This window comes from Lissotriton vulgaris, chromosome 2_1, assembly GCF_964263255.1.
Source record: "Lissotriton vulgaris chromosome 2_1, aLisVul1.2, whole genome shotgun sequence".
In the NCBI taxonomy this organism is placed as follows: domain Eukaryota; kingdom Metazoa; phylum Chordata; class Amphibia; order Caudata; family Salamandridae; genus Lissotriton; species Lissotriton vulgaris.
Window position 1 is genome coordinate 1,763,254,075 of NC_141687.1, and position 21,199 is coordinate 1,763,275,273.

The 21,199-nt window shown below is 44.3% G+C and overlaps 1 protein-coding gene across 2 annotated transcripts in view; it reads right to left on the reverse strand.

The window, feature by feature from the left end:
- Window positions 1-20,898, reverse strand: part of KMT5B (lysine methyltransferase 5B) — a 288,550-nt gene extending 267,652 nt beyond the window's left edge. Inside the window, exon 1 of one of the 2 annotated variants that reach the window (XM_086957817.1) lies at window positions 20,782-20,898. The gene's annotated coding sequence lies outside the window, so the exon portion shown is untranslated. Of the gene's footprint in view, window positions 1-20,423 lie in introns of both variants that reach the window. The other variant, XM_086957816.1, reaches the window with a different exon arrangement.
- Window positions 20,899-21,199: the final 301 nt, after the last annotated feature.

Genomic DNA, 21,199 nt, shown 5'->3' on the forward strand with positions numbered 1-21,199 from the left:
TAGACGTGTGGGCGTTGGACGAAGAATTTCGATATATATATATATATATATATATATATATACATAGACACACACAAAATTGGAAAAAGGGCCGTCCTTCCTAAAATAAATAAAGTTCTAGCAACATCTTTTAGGACTGCACTCTTATTTCAAGGGTGAAAAGACTAAGGACGTGGGCAAAATAGAAGCGTCTACGTTTCGACCAAGAAGGTTTGCGTGAATAAATAAACGTCACAGTGGGTCTTCCTCAGGACTGAAATACGGAATTTAAATGGCCTATGTGAGACACGGTAATTCAGAATGAATGAGGTGTGTTGAGACTGGTCTAAGAATAAGGGTTTGGAAACAAAGGCGATAGAAACTCACCTATTCAAAGAGACTCCTCCAAGCCTGGATGGAGCATGAAAGTGTTTATAGAGGGACCATGTCTCCTTGAAGTGAGGGCCCATGCATCTTGCTAGGCGAGCCTGAATAAATCACTCCCAATGACCTCCTCAAGTAAGCTAAAGTGAGCGGGACAAAAAGTAATATGATATCAAAATGAAATTAACTGTTCCCACTCCTCAACCGATAGTAATGCCCTTACCAATGGGAATTATCTTGGTAAGATGACTAATGGGTTGAAATTCTATTATTTGATGGCAGTTCAGGATCTGTAATAAGGACGAAAGGGAATGTAACTTCTTAATCTTGAAGAAGATAGGAAATAAAATTAAAAGAATTCGGTATATAGTAATTAAGCGATAAACTTACCAAGAAGTAGTGTCTTAATCACTATCTGAGCGAGGTAGGCAAAAAATGTCCCTGAGTTTCAAACCAAAAGAAAGAAAAATTCCACCAACCGGTTGGAATCTAAAGGAATAGATGAAGTATACAAATAAAGTGGCAAACTCACCAAAAACTACATGTGGACCAGGTAGGATTACAAGAAAATCTTACCTCTGCCGTTGATCGGTTTTGAGTGCCGGAAGGATCCTAGACAACGTCCACAGTTGACTGCCTAAGTGGTTAAATGGGGAAGGTAGGCGCAGCGTATACGTTCAGGCCATGAGGCAAGAGAGAAGCTGTCAGAGCTGAACAGCTGACGCCTCAACGCATGTTTGTGTGTCTATCGGGTGGTATTCAGAAAAGACGACGCTGGGGCTAATCTCAATACATCAAAAGCCTTGGATGGCGTTTCAGTGTTGACAAATAAATATATTTTTCAAGTCTTTTTAAGAAACCCTTTCTAAAGCCAATCTTAACATGTTATGTTATGGTATGTTAAATTTTTATTTATTCAGCGCACGTACGCCCATGGGCTTCATGGCGCTATCGAAGTTTGTGAGAACACAGCATAACACTTAAAAATACATTTGCGCAAGGGTACATTTCACACCTATTTAAGAGTAGGACTGTTTAAAAAGCCTTGTTTTAAAAGTTTGTCTGAAAGTAAGAAGAGTGTCACACTGTCCTAAAGATAATGGGAGGGCATTCCATAGGGAAGCGGCAAGATAATGAAAACTGCTACCACCCTGACGTTTTTTCTTAAAATGGGGGGACCCTTAATAGTTCTTGATGGGCTGAACGGAGATTACGTGAGGGGGTATATTTACATACCAGATTCTTTATGAATTTAGGACCCTTGCACTGCAAAGCTTTAAAGATAATGCAACCTGCTTTAAAAGCAACTCTCTGGGCTACCGGCAGCCAGTGCAGATTTTCCAATTCTGGCCTAATGGATTGCCATTTAGGTTGTTTACTTATGAGCCTGGCTGCCTGGTTCTGGACATACTGTAATCTCTTAAGCTGACCTACTGGAAGGCCTAAATACAAACTATTAGAAAAATCAAGCCGAGATAGCACTAAAGCAATAATTACCTGAATCAGAGCTGAGCGAGTTAGAAAATGGGCAATTGTCTTTATTTTTCTCAGTAGGAAAAAACTAGATGACACTACCATCTCTATATGGTTTTTAAGCGACAAATCCTCACTAACAGTCACCCCCAAGCTCTTCACAGTGTGGGATTTAGTGGGAGGAATTCCCATATCAGATGGCCAGAAGTGGGGTCCCCAGCTAATTTCACTTTTCCCGGGCAAGATAAGTTCTGTCTTGCCCGGGTTGAGCTTAAGGTGGTTCAGATTCATCCATCTCTGGATATGGGACATAGTTTTTTTTAATTCAGCCACTGCATCAGGGGAGACCAGAGAAAAAACGAGTTGCAGGTCGTCCGCATAATTAAAAATTGTAACTTTGTGGCTTCTCAAAGAGTACAATAAAGGGCGTAAATACAGATTAAAAAGTAGCGGGGACAAAGAGGATCCTTGCGGAACTCCACAGGTAGAGACAATTTTTGGGGCTGTAAACGTCCCCAATCTAACGGATTGAGAACGTTCAGAAATAAAGGATTTTAGGCAACTCAAGGCAGGACCCCTGAGGCCAGCCTGCTCAACACGGTTGACAAGAATAGAAAAGTCAACCGTGTCGAACGCGGCAGACAGATCCAGGAGCACCAATGCTTGGTGAGCGTCTCTGTCTGCGTTAGATCTCAGGGTGTTCTGGACCGCCAGTATCACTGTCTCGGTCGAGTGGCCTGGGCGAAAACCTGCCTGATTCGGTTCCAGATATTTAGTAGATTCAATCAAATTTGAAAGACAATTAGAGACATGAGCTTCCAGAATTTTTGATAAATAGGGTAAGAAGGAAATCGGCATATAATTCGTAAGATCATATGGGTCAATACCAGATTTTTTGGTTAAAGGGATCAACAGAGCATGCTTAAACCCACTAGGTACCTCGCCTTGTACAAGTGAGTCATTCAATAAAGGGAGAATACTTTGAGGGATAGCAAGTCCTATTTCTTTAAAAATATAGGGCGGGCAAATATAAGGCGATCCAGATTTGACACGGATGAGAAGATCAGAAAAGTTTTTGACTCAATGGGAAAAAAAGTGTCTAGTGTAGAGGGGTTGTAAAATATATCATCTATTGGAGTTGGAATGGGAAAGCTAGTTATATTCTGTTTTATAGTGACAATTTTTTCCCTGAAAAAATCGTTCAATGAATCACAATTTTTGAGTGGGAATTATTGGGGGAGCTGTCCTGTCATCATTGCAGAGATTGTTCACTGTATCAATTATCTCTTTTGATTTATTCAAAGAGTTCATAATTGTCATCGCAATCCCTGATAACTACACTAAGAATTCAGAAGGGACCCAACTGGGACCTGTTCTTATGTCCAAAAATTCCTGTACTACCTCCAAGGCATGATCCTGGGAAATTCTGGTGTAAAAAGATGAAACGTCTTGGGTTACCAAAATCTGTGTCTCGGAGTCAAAAGGTTGACCCTTCATTATTTGGATAATGTCCATGGCATCTCTCACATATGATTTAGTATCAACCACCCATTGCTGTAGAAAAGTATCAATGAATTTACTCAAAGGCTCCAAAATCGAGCCACAACCAAAGACTATTGGTCTTCCTGGGGGGTGTTTGAGATCCTTGTGAATCTCAGGTGTAAACTGTGTGCGTACGAGGATTCTTCCTATTCTGGAAATTATACTCCAGTTCACTTAAAAGCCTTTATTCACCTCTTGCATGTTGATTTCTGAATGAGTTTGACTATGACCCGAGTTGGATCGTTGCTTATATCTATGTAACGGTCCTCAGCTCCTAGTTGTTTCTTGATATCAGCAACATAGTCAACAGTGTTTTGTACAACTACTGCACCTCCTTTGTCTTAAAGACAATGGCTGGGTTGTATTTTAGTGATTCCAGACCTTGTCTTTCCAACGTGGTAATGTTGAGTTAAATGTATTTCCTGTCATTTAGTAGACCCATAATTTCCTTGAGTACAATCTGTTAGTATGCCAGGATGCTATGACTCACTAAATGTGATGCTGTAGTCAAAGAAGATACTGGTGTAAAGTTGGTGGCGGCCTGCTATGTGTTCGATGGTGGGTTGTCCGTAAAAAAATACCTTAGTCTGATTTTTCCAATTTCACATTGACCGTGGGGACAAAGGATAGGCCCTTAGATAAGATGCTTTTCTCATCTTCATTAAGCATGTAATCTGAGATGCTTATTTTGGGGTCTTGATGAGAGATGGAATGAGAATTCGGATTATCCAGTCCATGAACATTGCTTTTTAAGGCGGACGGATTTACGTCTATCACCTGTAAATTTGCCTCCTGGTCTGTATTTCGCTGTGGGGAAAATCTGGCTCTCATGTTCCCTCTCTGATTGTTCCTTCCTCTGTTCCATCTTCTGGGTTTTTCCCATCCCTGTTCCTGACCCCCGTCTCTCTGTGGCATCCAGGAGTTGTTCCCTAAAAAAAGTGAGCCACTATTAGCATACTGAAATCTCTGAGCTTGACTGTATGGATGGTTGGTGGTGGGCCTGTCACGGTCGCTCTCTGAGCAGCTGCCTAGAGACGAGTCTGGAACAGTAGCAAATCTTCTTTGACCCCTATCTACATCTGTTGGTGTAGGAACCCTGATTTGTCCTGTTGATAGTATTTCTCTGAGAGATATGGGTAAGTTAATTTCTTATCATATGCAGCAGGTTGCAACCACTCGCGTTGGGAAACCTTCTGTTCGAGAAGAAAATCCACTTGAGTAGCAGAAAAGAAGCTGTGCCCACTTGCGCTGCCCATAGTGCCGTTCGTGATGATTTTACAATACAGGGCAAACACCGCCACTCAAATCACTGCGCACAGCATGACCCTAACGCACTCCGCTGCTCGTGGAACTCAGCGTAGCGCATCAGAGTTTTTTTGACACTTTGCGGAGTTCCACGCAGCTGAACCGTGCCCAGGCCTACCAGACACGTCAAAGCCTACTGGATGCGCAGCCCAGTCAGGAAGCTTGATTTGCAGAAGATGTGTGCATTCATTCCCGCCCCAATGAAGTTCTGCGGAGTTATGGATGCAGAGCTGGAGTAGTTAAAAGCCATGGGATGCAGTTGTAGCAGCTGAGGAGCAAAGGGTATTTGTGGATACTGGGAAATTTAAGGCCCTAATGCATCATCGCTTTTTGCCATAGACACGGAATGAGTGAAACTCTTACAGAGACCAGGTCCTTATTTAATATTTTAACTTCGGTCCTACGGGATTTAGGGAAAGTGCAACTTTTCCAAAAATAGTCCAAGAGGGATTTTTACTATTCAAAGTCAACTCCTAGAATACTTGAGGAAAGTAAAAAATCCCCCAGCTATTTTAAAACTTGACTGAAACGTTTTAACATGGGAGGTTTCTGCCTAGGTTACTTAACCAAAATCTTCATTACTTCAAGTTAAGGTCTTCCTCCTCACAATCCTTGCTGGACGAGATGATATCTCTGATCACAGAATAGCTTTTTCCATACTAGCAAAAACATGCAAAAACTAAAAATAAGGCTGACTTCCTCTTCTTGCCTGGAACATACAGAGAAGTGGTCATATAGTACTTCCTATAACTATCAAGTCACTAATCTCCCAGAACCATATACTACCATTTTCTGGTAGCACTTCCAACATTAGTCTGTGACAAGGATGACCTGAACTCGGAGTAGTCAAGATCACTGGTAAGAAATCGAGGTATTATCTCCACGTCAGTCTTACTCTTCGCAGTCGTCACTCAGGCAGATTATACGCAAACCGTAATAGCAACCAGAAGATCCATAATAGAAATTATGCAGAAGTGCTAATTTTTTATATAAATAAAATCAAAAAAGTGTTATGCAGAACAGCTTCTAAAAGGTTTTCACCAAAAACTGTTGAAACTTCATCTCCCACCTAGAGATAGTAGTGGTTCAAGAATGTGTGTGGGGAAGACCAGGCAGCTGCCATTAACACATTCTTTGGGGGTGCTACTTTCAACATGGCCCAGAAGGCCAAGATACCCTTGGTCAATGTTCCCTAAATTGATTGTGGTAAAGATAAATTTTCCTTTTCTTTTTAGGCTAAAACAATAGTCTGCTTTAGCCATTTACTCTTACTAGACGCAGGGTGCAAACCTTGTACAGAAATATCAGGCGTAAATAACAAGTGCTTCCACATTTCTAAATACTGCCGTCCTCACTACATCAGGAAAGTGTTTTGTGCAAGTCAAGCATATGAAGTTTTTCCTCCTCCTGAGAGGAAGTGATGGAAAATAGACAGGTAATCCTGTGAAATGTGAAAGTCAGATGGAATCTTAGATACAAAGGAAGGGTTTTATCTCAAGACAACCTTATCTGGAAGGAAACAAAATGTATTAGCACAAAGTAGAACACCCAATTCTCTATGTTAGACTTCCTAAAATCTCAGATCACGGCACTCTGACTAGGCAAGGTAGGAAGTGACACACCCGAAACAAATCCCTCCTTTAAGAAAACAAAAATGCTCATAGGAGCGAACAAGGAAGGGACGAAAGACCTTGCTTAAATCAGGATGAAAAAGGCTTACAATGCCTAGCAAAAAACTTAAGCAGGGCTGGATAGCAGGGCTGCTAAATTGCAGATAGGACCTCTTCTGACCACACCAAAGCTTCACAATTTAACATTTGAAGCTCCAGACCCTCAGCCTAAGACCGAAGAGGGCTGATCTGCCTAAATTTGAAGCTAACAGAATAGAGTAACCTAGAGAGCGAACCCAATGAGGTACTACTGAAAGATGGAGAAGAGGAAACCAATTCTACCTGGCGCAACAAGGAACCACTAATAAAACTTCCACATGCTCCACCAGGATCTTCTGTAGCACCCTGTGGATCAAGAGTATTGTAAGAAATGCATATAGAAGCGCCCATGGACAGGTCACTGACCATGCATCTATAGTCCAAGACTTCAAGCTGGACTACAACTGCAAAACATGGGACGCTGAGCAGTCTTCTGGATGCAAACAGATCGAGCCATGACATCAAACTTGAGAGTTTTCTGTTGAAATCTCTCTGTGCAAAAGACCAGAGATGCTGATGGGATGGGGGAAGCAACCCAGATGGTCCACAAGCAAGTTCTCCTTTACTGAACTACATATAATAAAGAGAACTTGAGCCTCCACCCATTTTCAAATATTTTGTACCGAAAAAGATAATTAGGAAGAGCCTGTTCCACCGAATGACTGACAATAACTCCTTTCAGATTGTGTGAATATTGATAAAATCGTTGACACTTGCAAGAGGGTTAGATGAACACCTTTCAATTCCTTTCAATTGAAAGACCTTAAAAATGTATGAATCTCACTCCTGCCTTGAATCTGCTCATCTTTCAAGGTTGCACTCCAACCATTCCCATTGGCATCTGTTGTAATCGCCTTTGTGGAGGGACGAAAAGGGTTTCACCTGCCTAAGGAGTCTGACTGAAGCCACCGCTGCAGATCCAGAGTGATCTCTGAAAGAATAAAAATCGGAAGACTATATTCCTAAGAAAGAGGAACCCAGTGGTTCAACACATGATAGACTAGGAGACAGAAGTGGTCGCGAACCTGCAGAGCAATAGATATGTATGACGCCATGTCCACTTGAACCACTTCCTGACAGACGCTTGCCAATTTGCCAGGAGCTTTCCTAGATAAGAATGTAGCTTCATTCTCCTGTTGTCTGGCACTTAACCTGCTACCAGTACTGGGCATGTTCCTTCACACTATAGCCTGGCATATGTTTCCCTTGGTAGGATTTTAGAATAGAGGGCCCCCTGCACTTCAATGGAGAGGTCCCTTACATACCGACACATCTAATTTCAGAGAGGTCTCTTTATACACTGAAATATGCGATTCTGGCATTTACCGGTAATCGAACACTGGCCCGCATCTGAGTGTATGTCATAGGTTGCCTATATAACTCGTCTCCTATAGTTACGCCCATGCGCGGAGGAGTAGTTCAGTTCCCCTGCTGCGCATGCGCTCTGCCGTCATATTGCACGCATGCGCTTCCTTTACAGGAACTATGGGGTGCACAGAAAGGAGGGACCGCCCAGGCACATATACTTTTAATTGTATTTAGCCTGTTCCCCGCTGCTATTAGAGCATTATCAGCTGGCAGTTGGACAGGGTAGGTGCGAGGTTTGAGGCACCTGAGATTTATTGTGAGTATACCTTGGGGGTTGAGGACAAGGTAACGGAGCTCAGTGCTCCAAGCATAACGAGCACATTTGTGTAACCGCTAGCTCACGCAGATCCCCATTGTGTTTCTTCTACCAGCCCGGCACAGGTGCAGGCGTCCAACTTGCCTAGTCATGTGAGACACTCTCCTTCTACGAGGAGGTATGAATATTGAGAGAAAGGTTGGTTTTTACCTATAGAGCTATGGAGTGTGACTTATTGGGGACTATGTTTGTCCAGGGGTTTCCCATATGTGCGAACACATCACATTGTGGTTTTGAGGCATTTTATCGTGTTAACCTTTTGGGGGTCCCTGTGAACTGGCCCGCCTCTAGACGGTCCTGGGCCATCACAAGTGTCCTGAGCTCACCAAGGAGACTACTACTCTCCTACAGGTCTTGTGTTCTTTGTCCTTTCTACTTTTGCAGTGGTATTGTTGTACACACGATTGTGGCACACTATGTAGCATTAAGAAAGGCTAATGCGCATTCTCTGAATTCTATATTTTCTTTTCTATCCTAGGTCTTGATCAGGAGCTGCGCAATGGCCCGCCCTGACATATACTATTGGTATTTACATTCATATGTATCTTCACGTGCACATAATCACATTTTTTAATCCCGTCCTGAAGAAACGCCAATGACCCTTACGGCAACAAAGGTGTGAAACATGTTGACCGTTTTATGCTATCTAGGTACCTTGTGCCGTTTGGGATTACACCCTATCTATGGGTTTTTATCTTGTGAAGGGTATAACCTCTCTAATATTCCTTTTGAGGTCACCCCTTGCGGGTTTTTAAACGCTCTGCACACACTTGGTTACTCTTTATAGGACATACCCCTCACACACCCACAGGCACCATCCGGCGTACCTCAAAAGAACTCCAATAAAGTGACCCTTCGGGGGACCCGTTGGGAATTGCAGCGCCGGCTCAAAGAGGAGCGCCGCCCAATGATGAAGCAGGACACCCTTTGGGATGTGTGAGGGCAACAGGAAGCAAGACTTGTTCTTTCCCCCTTACTCATATGTCCGTTCACCTAGGACCTCCCCCCTTTTTCTTTAGTCTCTTTTTCTTTTGAAAGCGCTAGGGTGTTGTGTTGCACCCTGCCCTTGGAACAGTGTCTCATTTTGGTTTTGCCATTATCTACATAAGCATAAGGAAGTCCTTGTCATAGCTGAGATTTTTGTCCTTTTCCTGACGCCATTCAGGTGCTCCTAAACAAGATAGATTTAGACATTTATCAACACATTAAACAGCATGGTCTATAAAAGGCTGCGGTCCCGTTCAGTACATATGAAAAAAGCGGGCACAAGCCCCTATAAACTATAAAAGAATTCGCAAAGTGGCTCATTTTGGAGCAATAACAGAGAAGTCTATAATAACAATTTTTTTTACATCTACTTTGAAAACAGGGGATCTATCCGCTCCAATTCCACAAGTAGGCTACCAGGAGCTAGCTACAGATAAAGTTGGCGCAAAAATGGGGACCTTGATGCCTAATACTGATCTATTTAAGGAAGTAGCTCATGAAGGTAACCAGAAGCCAGACCTAACAAAAGTCTAAGAGTCTATGCCGCCTTCAGAGTCTATGGAATTGCTGCTAGGGAGAGAGCAATCTGGTCAGTATGCCATAATCGAACACCTGGAAGTTCCTCTACAAATTCCAGCTACTGACTTCACTCTTCCGGATATAAACTATAATACGTTAAAACATCCAGTACATTTGCTTTCTAGCACTCCGAGTAATCTTATAGAAGCCATACAAAGCTTCTTGCAATCCTCTGAATTTCCATAATTTATCATGCCACAAACTTCAAACAGGCACAACCCTATTTCAAGTACCATTCAGTCTCTGCTGACAATTATGGATTCTATATTATGACTCTTAGAAAAGAACATGGAAAATACAGACCAGATATTGGAAACTCAAACAGGAATTCTGCAATATCTCGTAGACAAAAAGAGGAAAAAACTATCTATTCAATCCATCCAAACGCTATTCACAAATTTAGAGACTGATAAAGTCAGGGAAGACAAGTGTTGCTATAATCCCTCAGTATCTAGCAACTCTTCATCATAAAAAAAAAAGGCGACTCAGACGGGGGCTCTCAAAGTAAACAAACAAAAATAACAACAGTTTTATTGGCGATAAAATCTATTCTCTTTGAAAACTATTTAAAGAACCCCTCTCAGAGAGTTTCTCGCAGAAATCCATCCGAACAGCGATCCCTTTATTTCCAATTTTTGCTCATTTAGATCGACAAAAAGGTTCTTTGCTCCCTTCAGCAAAAAGTTTAAAAAACATCAGAGGAAGTTTCAATTTTCGAATCACCTCAAATAGACCACCAATTAAAAAAGGAACACACAACCAAGGGAAATCTAAGAAAAATGTTAACAAAAAGAAAACAACCAAGCGAAGAATATCGAGAAGATCCTCAAGAAAAGCAATGTTCCCTCAAGTATGCTCCACAGAGCAAGCAGACAAAGAAATTAGTTATGCCATGAAAGTTTGTAACGCAACTCAGACCACACGCCAAGTCTGCTTCTTCTCTAGCCCAAGCAGATTCCAAAGATCTGAACCCTCTCGCACCAAACTTCATAACAAAATTTGCAGAACATAACGCCCCTGATTCAGTAAATCATCTCGCCAATTAGAACACCTAGGGCAGTGAGGAATATCCAGATTTATGCAATATTCCACTTAACCGAGGGAGAATAGTCGACTTTTTACATATAATTCGCTCTCTCCAATCACTTACCACGGCAAAAATAAAATTAGTCCATTTCCTAATTAAATCCCTCTGCTCAGCGGCAATTGTTGAGTCCTGGTCAAATGTAAGCAGGTCCATATGATGAAGCATGACACCTAGCTTTCTGGGTGTGTGAGGACTCTAGTTCCAACAAGGAGGATTCCCCTTCCTCCCACCTCGATTGTTTTATCCGCCTTGAGGAATTGCATACCTATTATTACTAACAAACGTAATTCCTGCTATAATAATTAAAGAAAGTGATACTCTTCACAAAAAAGGATTCGACATATGCGTAGTTAAAGAAATCGGTGCTGCCTATAATCAGTCAAATGAGCCAGAAGGTGCTGAGGTCCCCTTCAATAACTACAGCCAGCAACACATGGGCGGTAAAATATCGAAGCACAAGCAGGAAAGCCCTCTCATGATCTCCTTTAAAGACGGAGTGCGCCAAATCTGGGACTGGTAAGCCAGCCTCATGCGGATAAACATTCTTGGGCGTGGCTCGCTGTCTCTTTAAATATTAATAAATCGGGCAAAGATTTAAAACTTCCTTTTTAGCAGTAAACTAAAAATAGTATCATGGAAAATAGCCGGAAAAACTCCAGAAAAGTCATCTTTTATATTGGAAAATTCAGTCTCTCGTGTTACTGCAAGAAAATTGGTCCTTGGTGCCTTTCTCTCAAAAAGATTATTTTGTTGTTTTCAATGCAGCAGAGGCTTCAAGAAGAGGACGCTCGAAAGTGGGCCTCGTGATCCTACTAAAAGAAGCAATTGACTGGGACCAGGAAGAAATAGAGCTTTCTTTACCAAATGTGCAATGCATCAACATCAAGTGCCGGAAAGAAAGAACGGAGCCTTCTTTAGAACTACTACTCTTTAATATATACACATTCCCCCTGGTTCTTCAAATAATCATCTCTTGGAAAAAGCCTTTTCGAAAATCGAACAAACTTATGAATCCAGGGGGTATCCTCTGATGATAATAGCAGAAGACTTCAACGGGAAAATCTCCAACGCCTAATTTAATGACAGAAGGAACACATCTCAAGAAACAGCATGTTCAATTCCACCCCCTGTATTTCCAGATATGATAAGAGCAGATAAAACGAGGAAACTACTTCTGTCTCTCACTTCGGTTACCAATGGAGTCATCTTAAACAGGAGGGAAAATGGAGATATTCCGGCAGCATTCACTTGTTTGGGATCCTTTAATTCTTCTATCTTAAATGATCTAATCTGCAGTTTAGACTTGTTCGCGAAAGTTTAATCACTATCCATCCAGTATACACATGAAAGCGATCATGCATATTTGATCATGGGAATCGATATTATCACACACACCATATCCCCATGGTCTTAGGTATTTTAGACAGCCGGGCAGAAATAAACCAAAAAACATGTAGGATTCACTAGAACTCCAAGGAAATTAACCAAATGAACTCTGCAATTTCTCTCTCTCCGCCAACCTTTATAAAAAGGTGAAGGTGACCCCATACCCAGATACAAAGATACAATACATTTAGTAGTGGCTTCCCTTAAGGCAAATACAAGTCGAGAAAATGGTAAAATCCATCAAAAAAAGAAAAAAAATTAATTATGTCTCGACATTTAAACATCCTGACCAGAACGAAATTTCAATCTTTCTGTGGTGCAAGACAAGGAGAAATAAGAAAGCTGAAAATACTCTGCCAACGAAAAAAAGAGAAAGAAAAGCAAGAATAAAAAGACAGAACCTTGGTTGATATCCAAATCGCAGTAAAACACAGAAACAATAAGGCATTCTGGAACATAATTGCTGCACAAATGGGGATAAGAAAATCAATCCAAGCAACACCAGTCTCATCATCAGAGTGGGAAAAGCACATCCTCAGACTATATAAATCTAATTCTCATATCCACGTTTCTCCTGGCCTGACTTCCGTCCGAAAGGGACAAATCGATCAGGTCTTGCCAAACATTTCAACTACACAGATCTCTGCTTTCATAAAAGCTGCTAGATCATCTGCAGCGATGGGCCCGGACAATATTCCAATCAAAGTCCTACAAACAAACACTGATGAATGGAGTAAATTTCTAGCCCCACTTTTCCAATATTGTTTCAAGACTTGGAAAACACTAAAATCTTGGCAGGAGAGCATAGTGGTCCCTCTCCTAAAACAAAAGGCTTGAGATTAAATCCACCCAACTACAGACAAATAGCCCTCCTAGATTCCACTTGAAAGATCTTCGCAGCATGCGTTTTGGATCATCTAAAAGACTGGGCATTCTCAAATAACGTGATCCCTATGACACAGGCTGGCTTCCGTCTATAAAACTATATAAATATGTTGTGTTAAATTCACAAACAGTGTATTGTGCTTTTATCAATTTACCGACGACTGCCTTTGATAGCGTGGACAGACAAACATTATGGAAAAAGCTAGAGTGTCTAGGGATCATCTCCCTGCACACCGAAACATGGTGTAGAGTTCAAATGGGGCGAGAAAAGGGATTAACCAATACAATCCCCACAGTGAATATTTATTTATTTCAAAGGTTTTATATAGCGCTACTGGACCCAAGAGTATCAGAGCGCTTTACAAGGATGGTGAACATAATGAAACAAAATCAAAATTAAGCGAAAAAGAGTTACAGTATGATAATGCATTCAACAGGACTAAGGGGGCAAAGAAACGGAGAGATAAAATTAAGTGGAAAATGAATAATTAAAAGTTAGGAGAGAGAGGAGGGTGAAGAAAGGGGGAGTGAGAGAATTAAGGGATTGAGAGGGGGTGGGAAGAGGAGTGGACAAGGGAAGAGAAAGGAGTGAACATGGTCAGAGTCAGTAAACAGGGGTGCATTCAAGCACCCTTGTTATTCTCCATTTACATAAGTGACCTACCGGGGTGTTTTTCCCAAATTAATAACCCCACCAAAATTAGCACAGCACGATATCCACTGCTTAATGTAAACTGATGATATTGTTATATTTGATCGTACCCCAATTGGCTTGCAAAAAAATCTAAATGACATATAAACCAATATGCAAAAGAAAATTTTTGGGTATCCAACATATTTAAAACTAAAATCTTACCTTTTAGTGGAAGAAGGAAATCTCTGCCTTTTACATGGCCATTGGGAGGCAACCCAATTGAGATAGTAAAAGAATAGGTCTACTTGGGGTGTATCATTATGTATAATCTACAAGACGCCCTCCCATCTCTAACATCTCAGGAGAAAGGCAGACTCCCATGATGCGGCGTTATGGAGATTTTATTGCTCAACTGGCAATAGACATTTTACAACCCTGCTGGAGGATTACAGCATGAAAATCTCACCCAATCTCTCTTATTCCTTAGAATATACACAGATTAAAGCATGGCAAATCGATAACAGTAAACAAAGGGATTATTCTTCGGAAACTGTTAAAAGTATCCCAATCAGTCCCCATACAAGCTTTACGCCTCAAGGTCTCTCTAACAAGCACTTTTACCGGAGTTGTCTCCAATATTATCCGGTGGGCATCAATCAGGGGATTTATAAAGCTTGCTACTCACCCATGAGGGTCTCAAGGCGCTGGGGGGCGAGTGCAGCTCGAGTTTAATCGAAGAGCCAGGTCTTGAGGTTCTTCCTGAAGGTGTGGAGGGTGGGGGAGCATCTGATGTTCACCGGAAGCTCGTTCCAGGCTTTGGCTGCGACGTAGGAGAAAGCTCTTCCTCCTGCTTTGGTTCTGCGGATGCGTGGGGTCTCTGCGAGGGCGAGGTCTGCGGAGCGAAAGTTTCTCTTGGGTATGTGGAAGGAGACTCTCTTGTTGAGGTATTTAGGTCCAATGTTGTGGAGGGATTTGTAGGCGTGGGAGAACAGTTTTAAGGTAACTCTCTTCTCGACGGGGAGTCAGTGGAGGTTACGTAGGTGTTGGGTCATGTGTTTGTGCCGTGGGGTTCTGAGGACGAGTCTGGCTGCGGCATTCTGGATGGTCTGTAGCCTGTATAGGAGAGTTCTGTTGATTCCGGCGTAGAGGGTGTTGCCGTAGCCCAATCTGCTGGTTATGAGTTCATGCGTGATGGTTTTTCTGCATTCTGGGGTTATCCATTTGCAGGTCTTGCGGAGGATACGAAGGCAGTTGAAGCTGGTGGAGGCGATGGAGTTGATCTGGCGGGCCATGGTGAGGGAGGAGTTGAGGAGGATGCCAAGGTTCCGTGCATGGTTTGTAGGTGGGCGGGCTCCTGAGGGTGGAGGGCCACCAGGTATTGTCCCAGGCGGAGGTGGAGGGTCCGAGGACGAGGACCTCTGTCTTCTCCGAGTTGAGCTTCAGGCAGCTGCTTTTCATCCAGGAGGATACGTCCCTCATTCCTTCCTGGAAACAGAGCCTGGTGTCTTTGGGGTTCTTCGTGAGGGTGAGGATGAGCTGGGTGTCATCAGCGTATGATACTATGCTGAGCCTGTGTTGTCCGACAATGGCAGCGATGGGGGCCATGTAGATGTTGAGCGTGGGGCTGAGCGATGATCCTTGGAGAACTCCGCAGTTGATCTGAGTGGGTTCGGAGAGGAAAGGAGGAAGTCTGATCCTCTGGGTTCTGCCGGAGAGAAAGGATCGCATCCAGGAGAGGGCGGTTCCTGGTATCCGTGGAGTCTGGCTGCAAGGGTGCGATGTGAGATGGTGTCGAAAGCTGCAGAGAGTTCCAGTAGGATGAGGGCTGCGGTGTGCCCCTGGTCTAGTAGCATGCGGATGTTGTCAGTGGCGGCGAGGAGGGCCATCTCAGTTCTGTAGTTGCAGCGGAATCCAGACTGGGAGGCATCTAGGATGGAGTTTTCTTCGATGAAGGCGGTCAGCTGGGTGTTTACAAGTCTTTCAGTGACATTGGCAGCAAAGGGGAGGAGACAGATGGGCCGGTAGTTTTTTTCTGGTCTGTCGGGTCGGCCGTGGGCTTCCAGTCGTTGGGGAAAATGCTGGATTCGAAAGAGGCGTTGATGGTGTGTCCTAGTTCGGGTGCGATGGCGGCCCTGTGGTAGATGTGAGGTGGGCAGGAGTCAGTGGGGGCTCCTGAGTGGGTGTTCTTCATGGTCGCTGTGGTGTGTTCCATGGTGTCAGGATTCCAGGTGGTGATGATCGGCTCTTTGTCGGTGGTGGTGGAGCGTGGGGTGGTGTCACTGAAGTTGTCGTAGAGGGCCTTGATTTTTTGAAGGAAGTAGGAGCTAAGCTCGTTGCAGAGTTCCTGGGATGTGTGATGTCCGTGGCTTCGCTGGGGGGTTTGGTGAATTGCTGTATGAAGGTGAAGAGTTCTCTAGCGTTGGTTGCGTTGGTGTGGATTTTGTTCCTGATGCAAATCCGCTTGGTATCTCAAACACTGGTGGTTTTCCTTCAGGGCATTCCGGTTTCGCCAGGTTCTCTCGAGGCATCTGCAGGAGCGCCTGGCTACTTGGAGATCTGTGGTGAACGAAGCTGCTTTCAGGGGGCGTTGTTTGCCGGGGTGGTAGAGGGGTGCAGGCTTGTCGGCGCAGCTGGAGATCTAGAGGTGAAGTTCCTGAGCTGAGTAGTTGGCGTCGGTCATGGCGAAGGGTGGGTCTAGGAGGAGGGTGGCGTTGAGGTGCTCATCTGTGATCTTGCTCCAGTCCCTTCGAGGCGGGCTTGAGGGGGGTTGGGTCCGGTGGATGTGTTGAAGGTGAAGTGTACGCAGTGGTGGTCCGTCCAGGGGGCTGTGAGGTATGGCTGAAATGGTTGTTTGTCCCTCCTGCGAAGATGGGGTCAAGGGTGTGTCCAGGTCTGCGAGTGGGGGTGGTGACTAACTGCTGCAGTCCGAGGTTGGAGAGGTTGTCGAGGAGGGTGATGGAGTCAGGGTCGCTGCGGTTGTCGAAGTATAAATTGAGGTCTCCGAGTAGAATGTAGTCTGTGGAAGCGACAGCGTGGGGTGCGATGAGGTGGGCAATGGTGGTTGCGGACTGGGTGCGTGGTCTGGGGGGGGTCTGTAGGCAAGGCTGCCCCGTAGCGTGGTCTTGGTGTTGGTCTGGATCTGGAAGTGGAGGTGTTCTGTGTTGGAGTGGGGGTCGGTCATGTTGGAGATTGAGAGTCGAAGTGAGGTCTTGAGAGCGATGGGGAGTCCTCCTCGGTGGGGGCGGTCCCTTCTATGGATCTTGTAGCCGTCGGGGATGGCGATGGTGATGTCAGGCCGGAGGTGGCGTTTGTCCACATTTCAGTGAGGAAGGCGACGTAGGGGGAGAGAGTGTCGAGCAGGTCCCAGATCCCTATGGCTTGTCTATTTAGGGAGCGTACATTGAGGAGGATGCATGTCAAGGCTCCGGTGGTGCGGGCGTCCAGCGATATTTTGGCAGTCTTGGGGGCGCAGTCGATGGTGAAGGATCGTCAGCAGTGTCTGCAGGAGAACTGTTCTTGGGTGGTGTTCGGTGTGGCTCTCTGGCAGCCGTTGAGTCTTCTGCGGTTGAGTGCGTGGAGGGCAGCGGAGATGTATCGGCGGTGTTCCGGAGACCCAGGATTCCTGGTGCGGGCCTATAATCTTCTTCATGCAGTTTCAAGCACACTAAGACATATATTAAAACTGGAGACTTTTTGAGATTAATCTTCTCTGTACACCTTCAATAGGAACCTCATAAAAGCCCTTGAGGCGTCACAATGCCCTATATCACTTTTGCAGGCCTGGTCCCCAGTGCATCGAAGCTCTTTCTAAAACATATGATGCCGAGAATAAGCTATGAGCGGGACAAAGTAGATTGTATCCAATTAAAGTATTCTAAAAAATGTGCGGAAAGCATAGTATTTAAAACCCCTGAGCTCTATCTACAGTTCCAGTTAGAGCACAGATTAAGGCACTGTATCCTTCTTTTGCAATTAGGAATTCTTCCTTTAAAACTATATTCCGCTAGATGTATCGCCACCGAAAATTCTCTAGGTAAATATGACTTGTGCAATGGCGGATCAGAAGATCTCTCTCATGTATTACTAATTTGTCCTAAAAAGTGCACAAATCTAATAGTTTTAAATTAATGTATGTTGTTCTCGTGGACCATAAACTACTTTAACCTGTTTAAGTCTTTTAAAATCTCTTTAAAAATATAATTTAACATGTTCTATTTTTATGTAACTGTATTTGTTAACCTCAGTTGAGGACTGAATCAAATAAAATTGATTGATTGATTACAAATGACCTTTCTCCACCACTGGAGCTAGCAACTTTCTTAAGGTTCATGAAGCCGAGGTCATGTCAAAAGGTATCACCTTGAATTTGAAATAATTTTTCTGCACAAAAATAAAATAAAAATATCACTTGTCAGTTGGAACAGACAGGTAAGGGTCGCTCAGTAAATTATCCATCCGCAGGGGCAGAACCACTGTATCCGATATCATCTGAGCATTTGGTAAGGAACGTAACAGTGCATTTGCTTGAGGTCTATGACTAGTCTGCAAATTCTGGAGGCCTGCAGAACAAAGAAGATGATCACTGAATAGCAGCAGTTTCCTCTTTCAGCCTCCAGTACTTGGATGATTGCTGCTTTGCTGAGAATGTCTGCAATGCCCTCCAAGAGCAGTCTGACGCAGAGAGACTCTTAGTCGAAGGCTTTAGAGAATAAATCTGGGAAACAGTCAGAAAGGTTTGCAATAGCTATGCCAAACACTTCTACTGCCCAACTGTCTGCACTCTCTTGTTGACAAATTCTTTTACATAATTACAGGCAACCTCCCACCTGAGTGGGAGCTGGGTGAAGACAGTCATGCTTGTGGTGGCTGTGTTGGAGTGCAGAAGAAGTAGGCTGCAACCAGGATTTATCACCTCCAGGGGCCACCTAGCCATGGCGTCTTTCTTAAAAGGGCTGCATAGTCTAAACGTAAGAGCTGGGTCAAATGGCCTGCTGAATCCAAAAAGCCCTTTCTCTTGTGGTCAGTCTGAAAACGGTTACCAGCTTTGGGTCCTCCAGTGACTTCTTAACCATCCCTTCTAATTGTTGACCAAAAGACTTTGGCACCAGAAAAGGAACACTACAGGAGCATGTACTTTTACACTGAGTCTTCTTTCCAGAAGGGCATCCTAAAGTGTCTTCTGGCAGCAGCTGATGCTCCAGAAGAAGCTGCTGCAGCACTTTGGGCATTAAAAGAAACATCAGTTTGGACAGAACACCCATGATTCCACTCCTTATCATCCTACATAGTATCCACAGCAGCAGCCGCCATCCTGGGAGTCTTTGCTTGAGAAAGACCTTCTAGAGACGCAATAACAGACTTCACTGCTGCTTGAATCATCAACTGTACAGGCTCCATTGCCATTCTTTCTCCAGAGGCAGGCACTGGCATTGCCCCATCAGCATCGGATCCTATAGATTCTCTCTTGCACTTGACTTTCTCCTCCATTAACAGCAGCATTTCAAATTGCGAGCCTTAACCACTTGGTCACAATGACTACTCCTCAACTCACCGAGGCTCCAGGAGCTTTAACAGTGTTTATATAGATCTGGTTGCCGGTCGGTGCCCGCTTAAAGCATAAGTCAATCAGGTCTTGCAGCCCGACACCTGGGAATCTACTGTGCTTACAAGAGGAAACAGCAGATGGGTCACTAATGTTAGAGCCTCATGCGCCTACCAAAAACAGACCGCTAAAGTAGGTCCTGAAAATGAACTAAGAAGTCCAGTTAAATCTACATTAAACATTTTTCTAAATAGGAACCATTGTTTGAGCCAGAAATAAAAAAAACATGATGTGCTATATGACCAGTTCCTCTATATATGTCCCAGGCAAAAAGAGAACATCGACTATATTTATGGTTTTCGTGGAAAACTATTTCTGGGACCAGAGATAATTATTTAACCCATTAATGACAGGGACGAAGTGGTTAATGTATAAGGACATCAGTGAAAGCAACAAAAGCATTCCCCTGAGCACACACTCATTGGGCAAATGGATTTGAAGTCAGTTGCTGTACTTGCATGTGATTGATAGATGCAGATGCTAGTGGCATCTCACACCCTTGGTGTGATGGATCAGGAAGTCTAGAGATAAGCCAGGTAGACACTGGGAGTGGAGAATACACAAGCTTAAGCTCATTGATACCGCACTCCTAGGGTGCGATGAACATGGACCCAGAAGGGTATGAAAGCAGTAGGTAGACAGCACAAAGGAAACATAGCACCCCACTTTTAAAATAAGTGCAGAGCAGGAAGGGGGGAGCCTAAGGTGCCTCTCCAGTAGGTGCAGAGTCACGAGGAGCTCAAACTCAATTCCACAAAACGCTGCCATCAAGGGCAGTCCCAGCCATATGAATTATGGTGCCCACTGCCACAGATTATGATTCAGAACCAGAAGTGCACCTCATTAGCGTATGCGAGAGAGGAGACAGTAACTGCTCCGCGAACTTCTTGGAATTCAGTGCAAAAGCACTGATGCAGTTAAGCTCCGCCCCCGCGCAGCAGAGGGGGCGGGGACTATGGGTAGCTAGGTCCCGCCCCTGCAGAGCCGTCAGTGGACACAAAACCAAAACACAAACTAGCCCCGCCCCTACGGTGATGCGGCCGCGGAGCCCGATAAGAGCAATGGCCCCGCGGAGCAGGACAGTAAAACGTAAATAAGTGATGGATGAGGAGTCCGTGGATGGGCACCCCAACCCGCCCCCGCGTATATTTAACCTGCTTTTCTTGGCAGGTGATTATCGCCCTTACCGCACTCGTAGCGGCTGCGCAGGCCCAAGATGGAGCTGTAGAAGCAGGAACGCGACTGTCCAGGAGAGAGACTCGGAGGTCGACCCGAGCGATGCGTACACAAGGGACACTCTGCGACTGTGGCACAGGGTGGGGCCTAGGCCCGGGCGGGGGACCGCGGTGCTGGGGAGCAGCGGAGGAAGGGACGGAGGGGGGGGGATGCAGGAGGTGACGTACCACTGACGCAGGTACAGGCCGGGTGGGTCTCAGCTAACCGCTCTACGGAAGCTGCGGCGGGGTGGAGCTAGTGATCAATCGGATTAGGTCCGCCGAGCTGAACAGTCTGACCATTAGCACCGATATCGTCCACACCGATTACCTTTGTCTTTCAGCTACCGCTGTCATAATCGACGGTTTAGGATTCCATTTTTTTTAAATCCCCGGATCTTGTTGTCTTAGAGACTCCTCCCTTTTCTTGTATAATTGGCTGTTCGTCGACAGTTGTGACTTAGCCCATCCTCTTTGTGGAGAGCAGTGTCTGAATTAAACTTCGGTATCAGCAGTCTTTAGCAACAGCATACAGCGTTGAACTTCAAACCACAGACTTTGTTCTTTTATTGTTCACTTAATTGCTTGAACGACAGGAAATGATTCCTTGATCCAAAATCCATGTTAGAATGGCGAGTCTTTATAATGATTAAGACAATACTTTTGTTTTGTTTATTGTTAAGTTGTTGAGTTGACGTTTTTAGATGCAGTTCATATATTTCAGACCTTATACAGGTCCATACCTATTG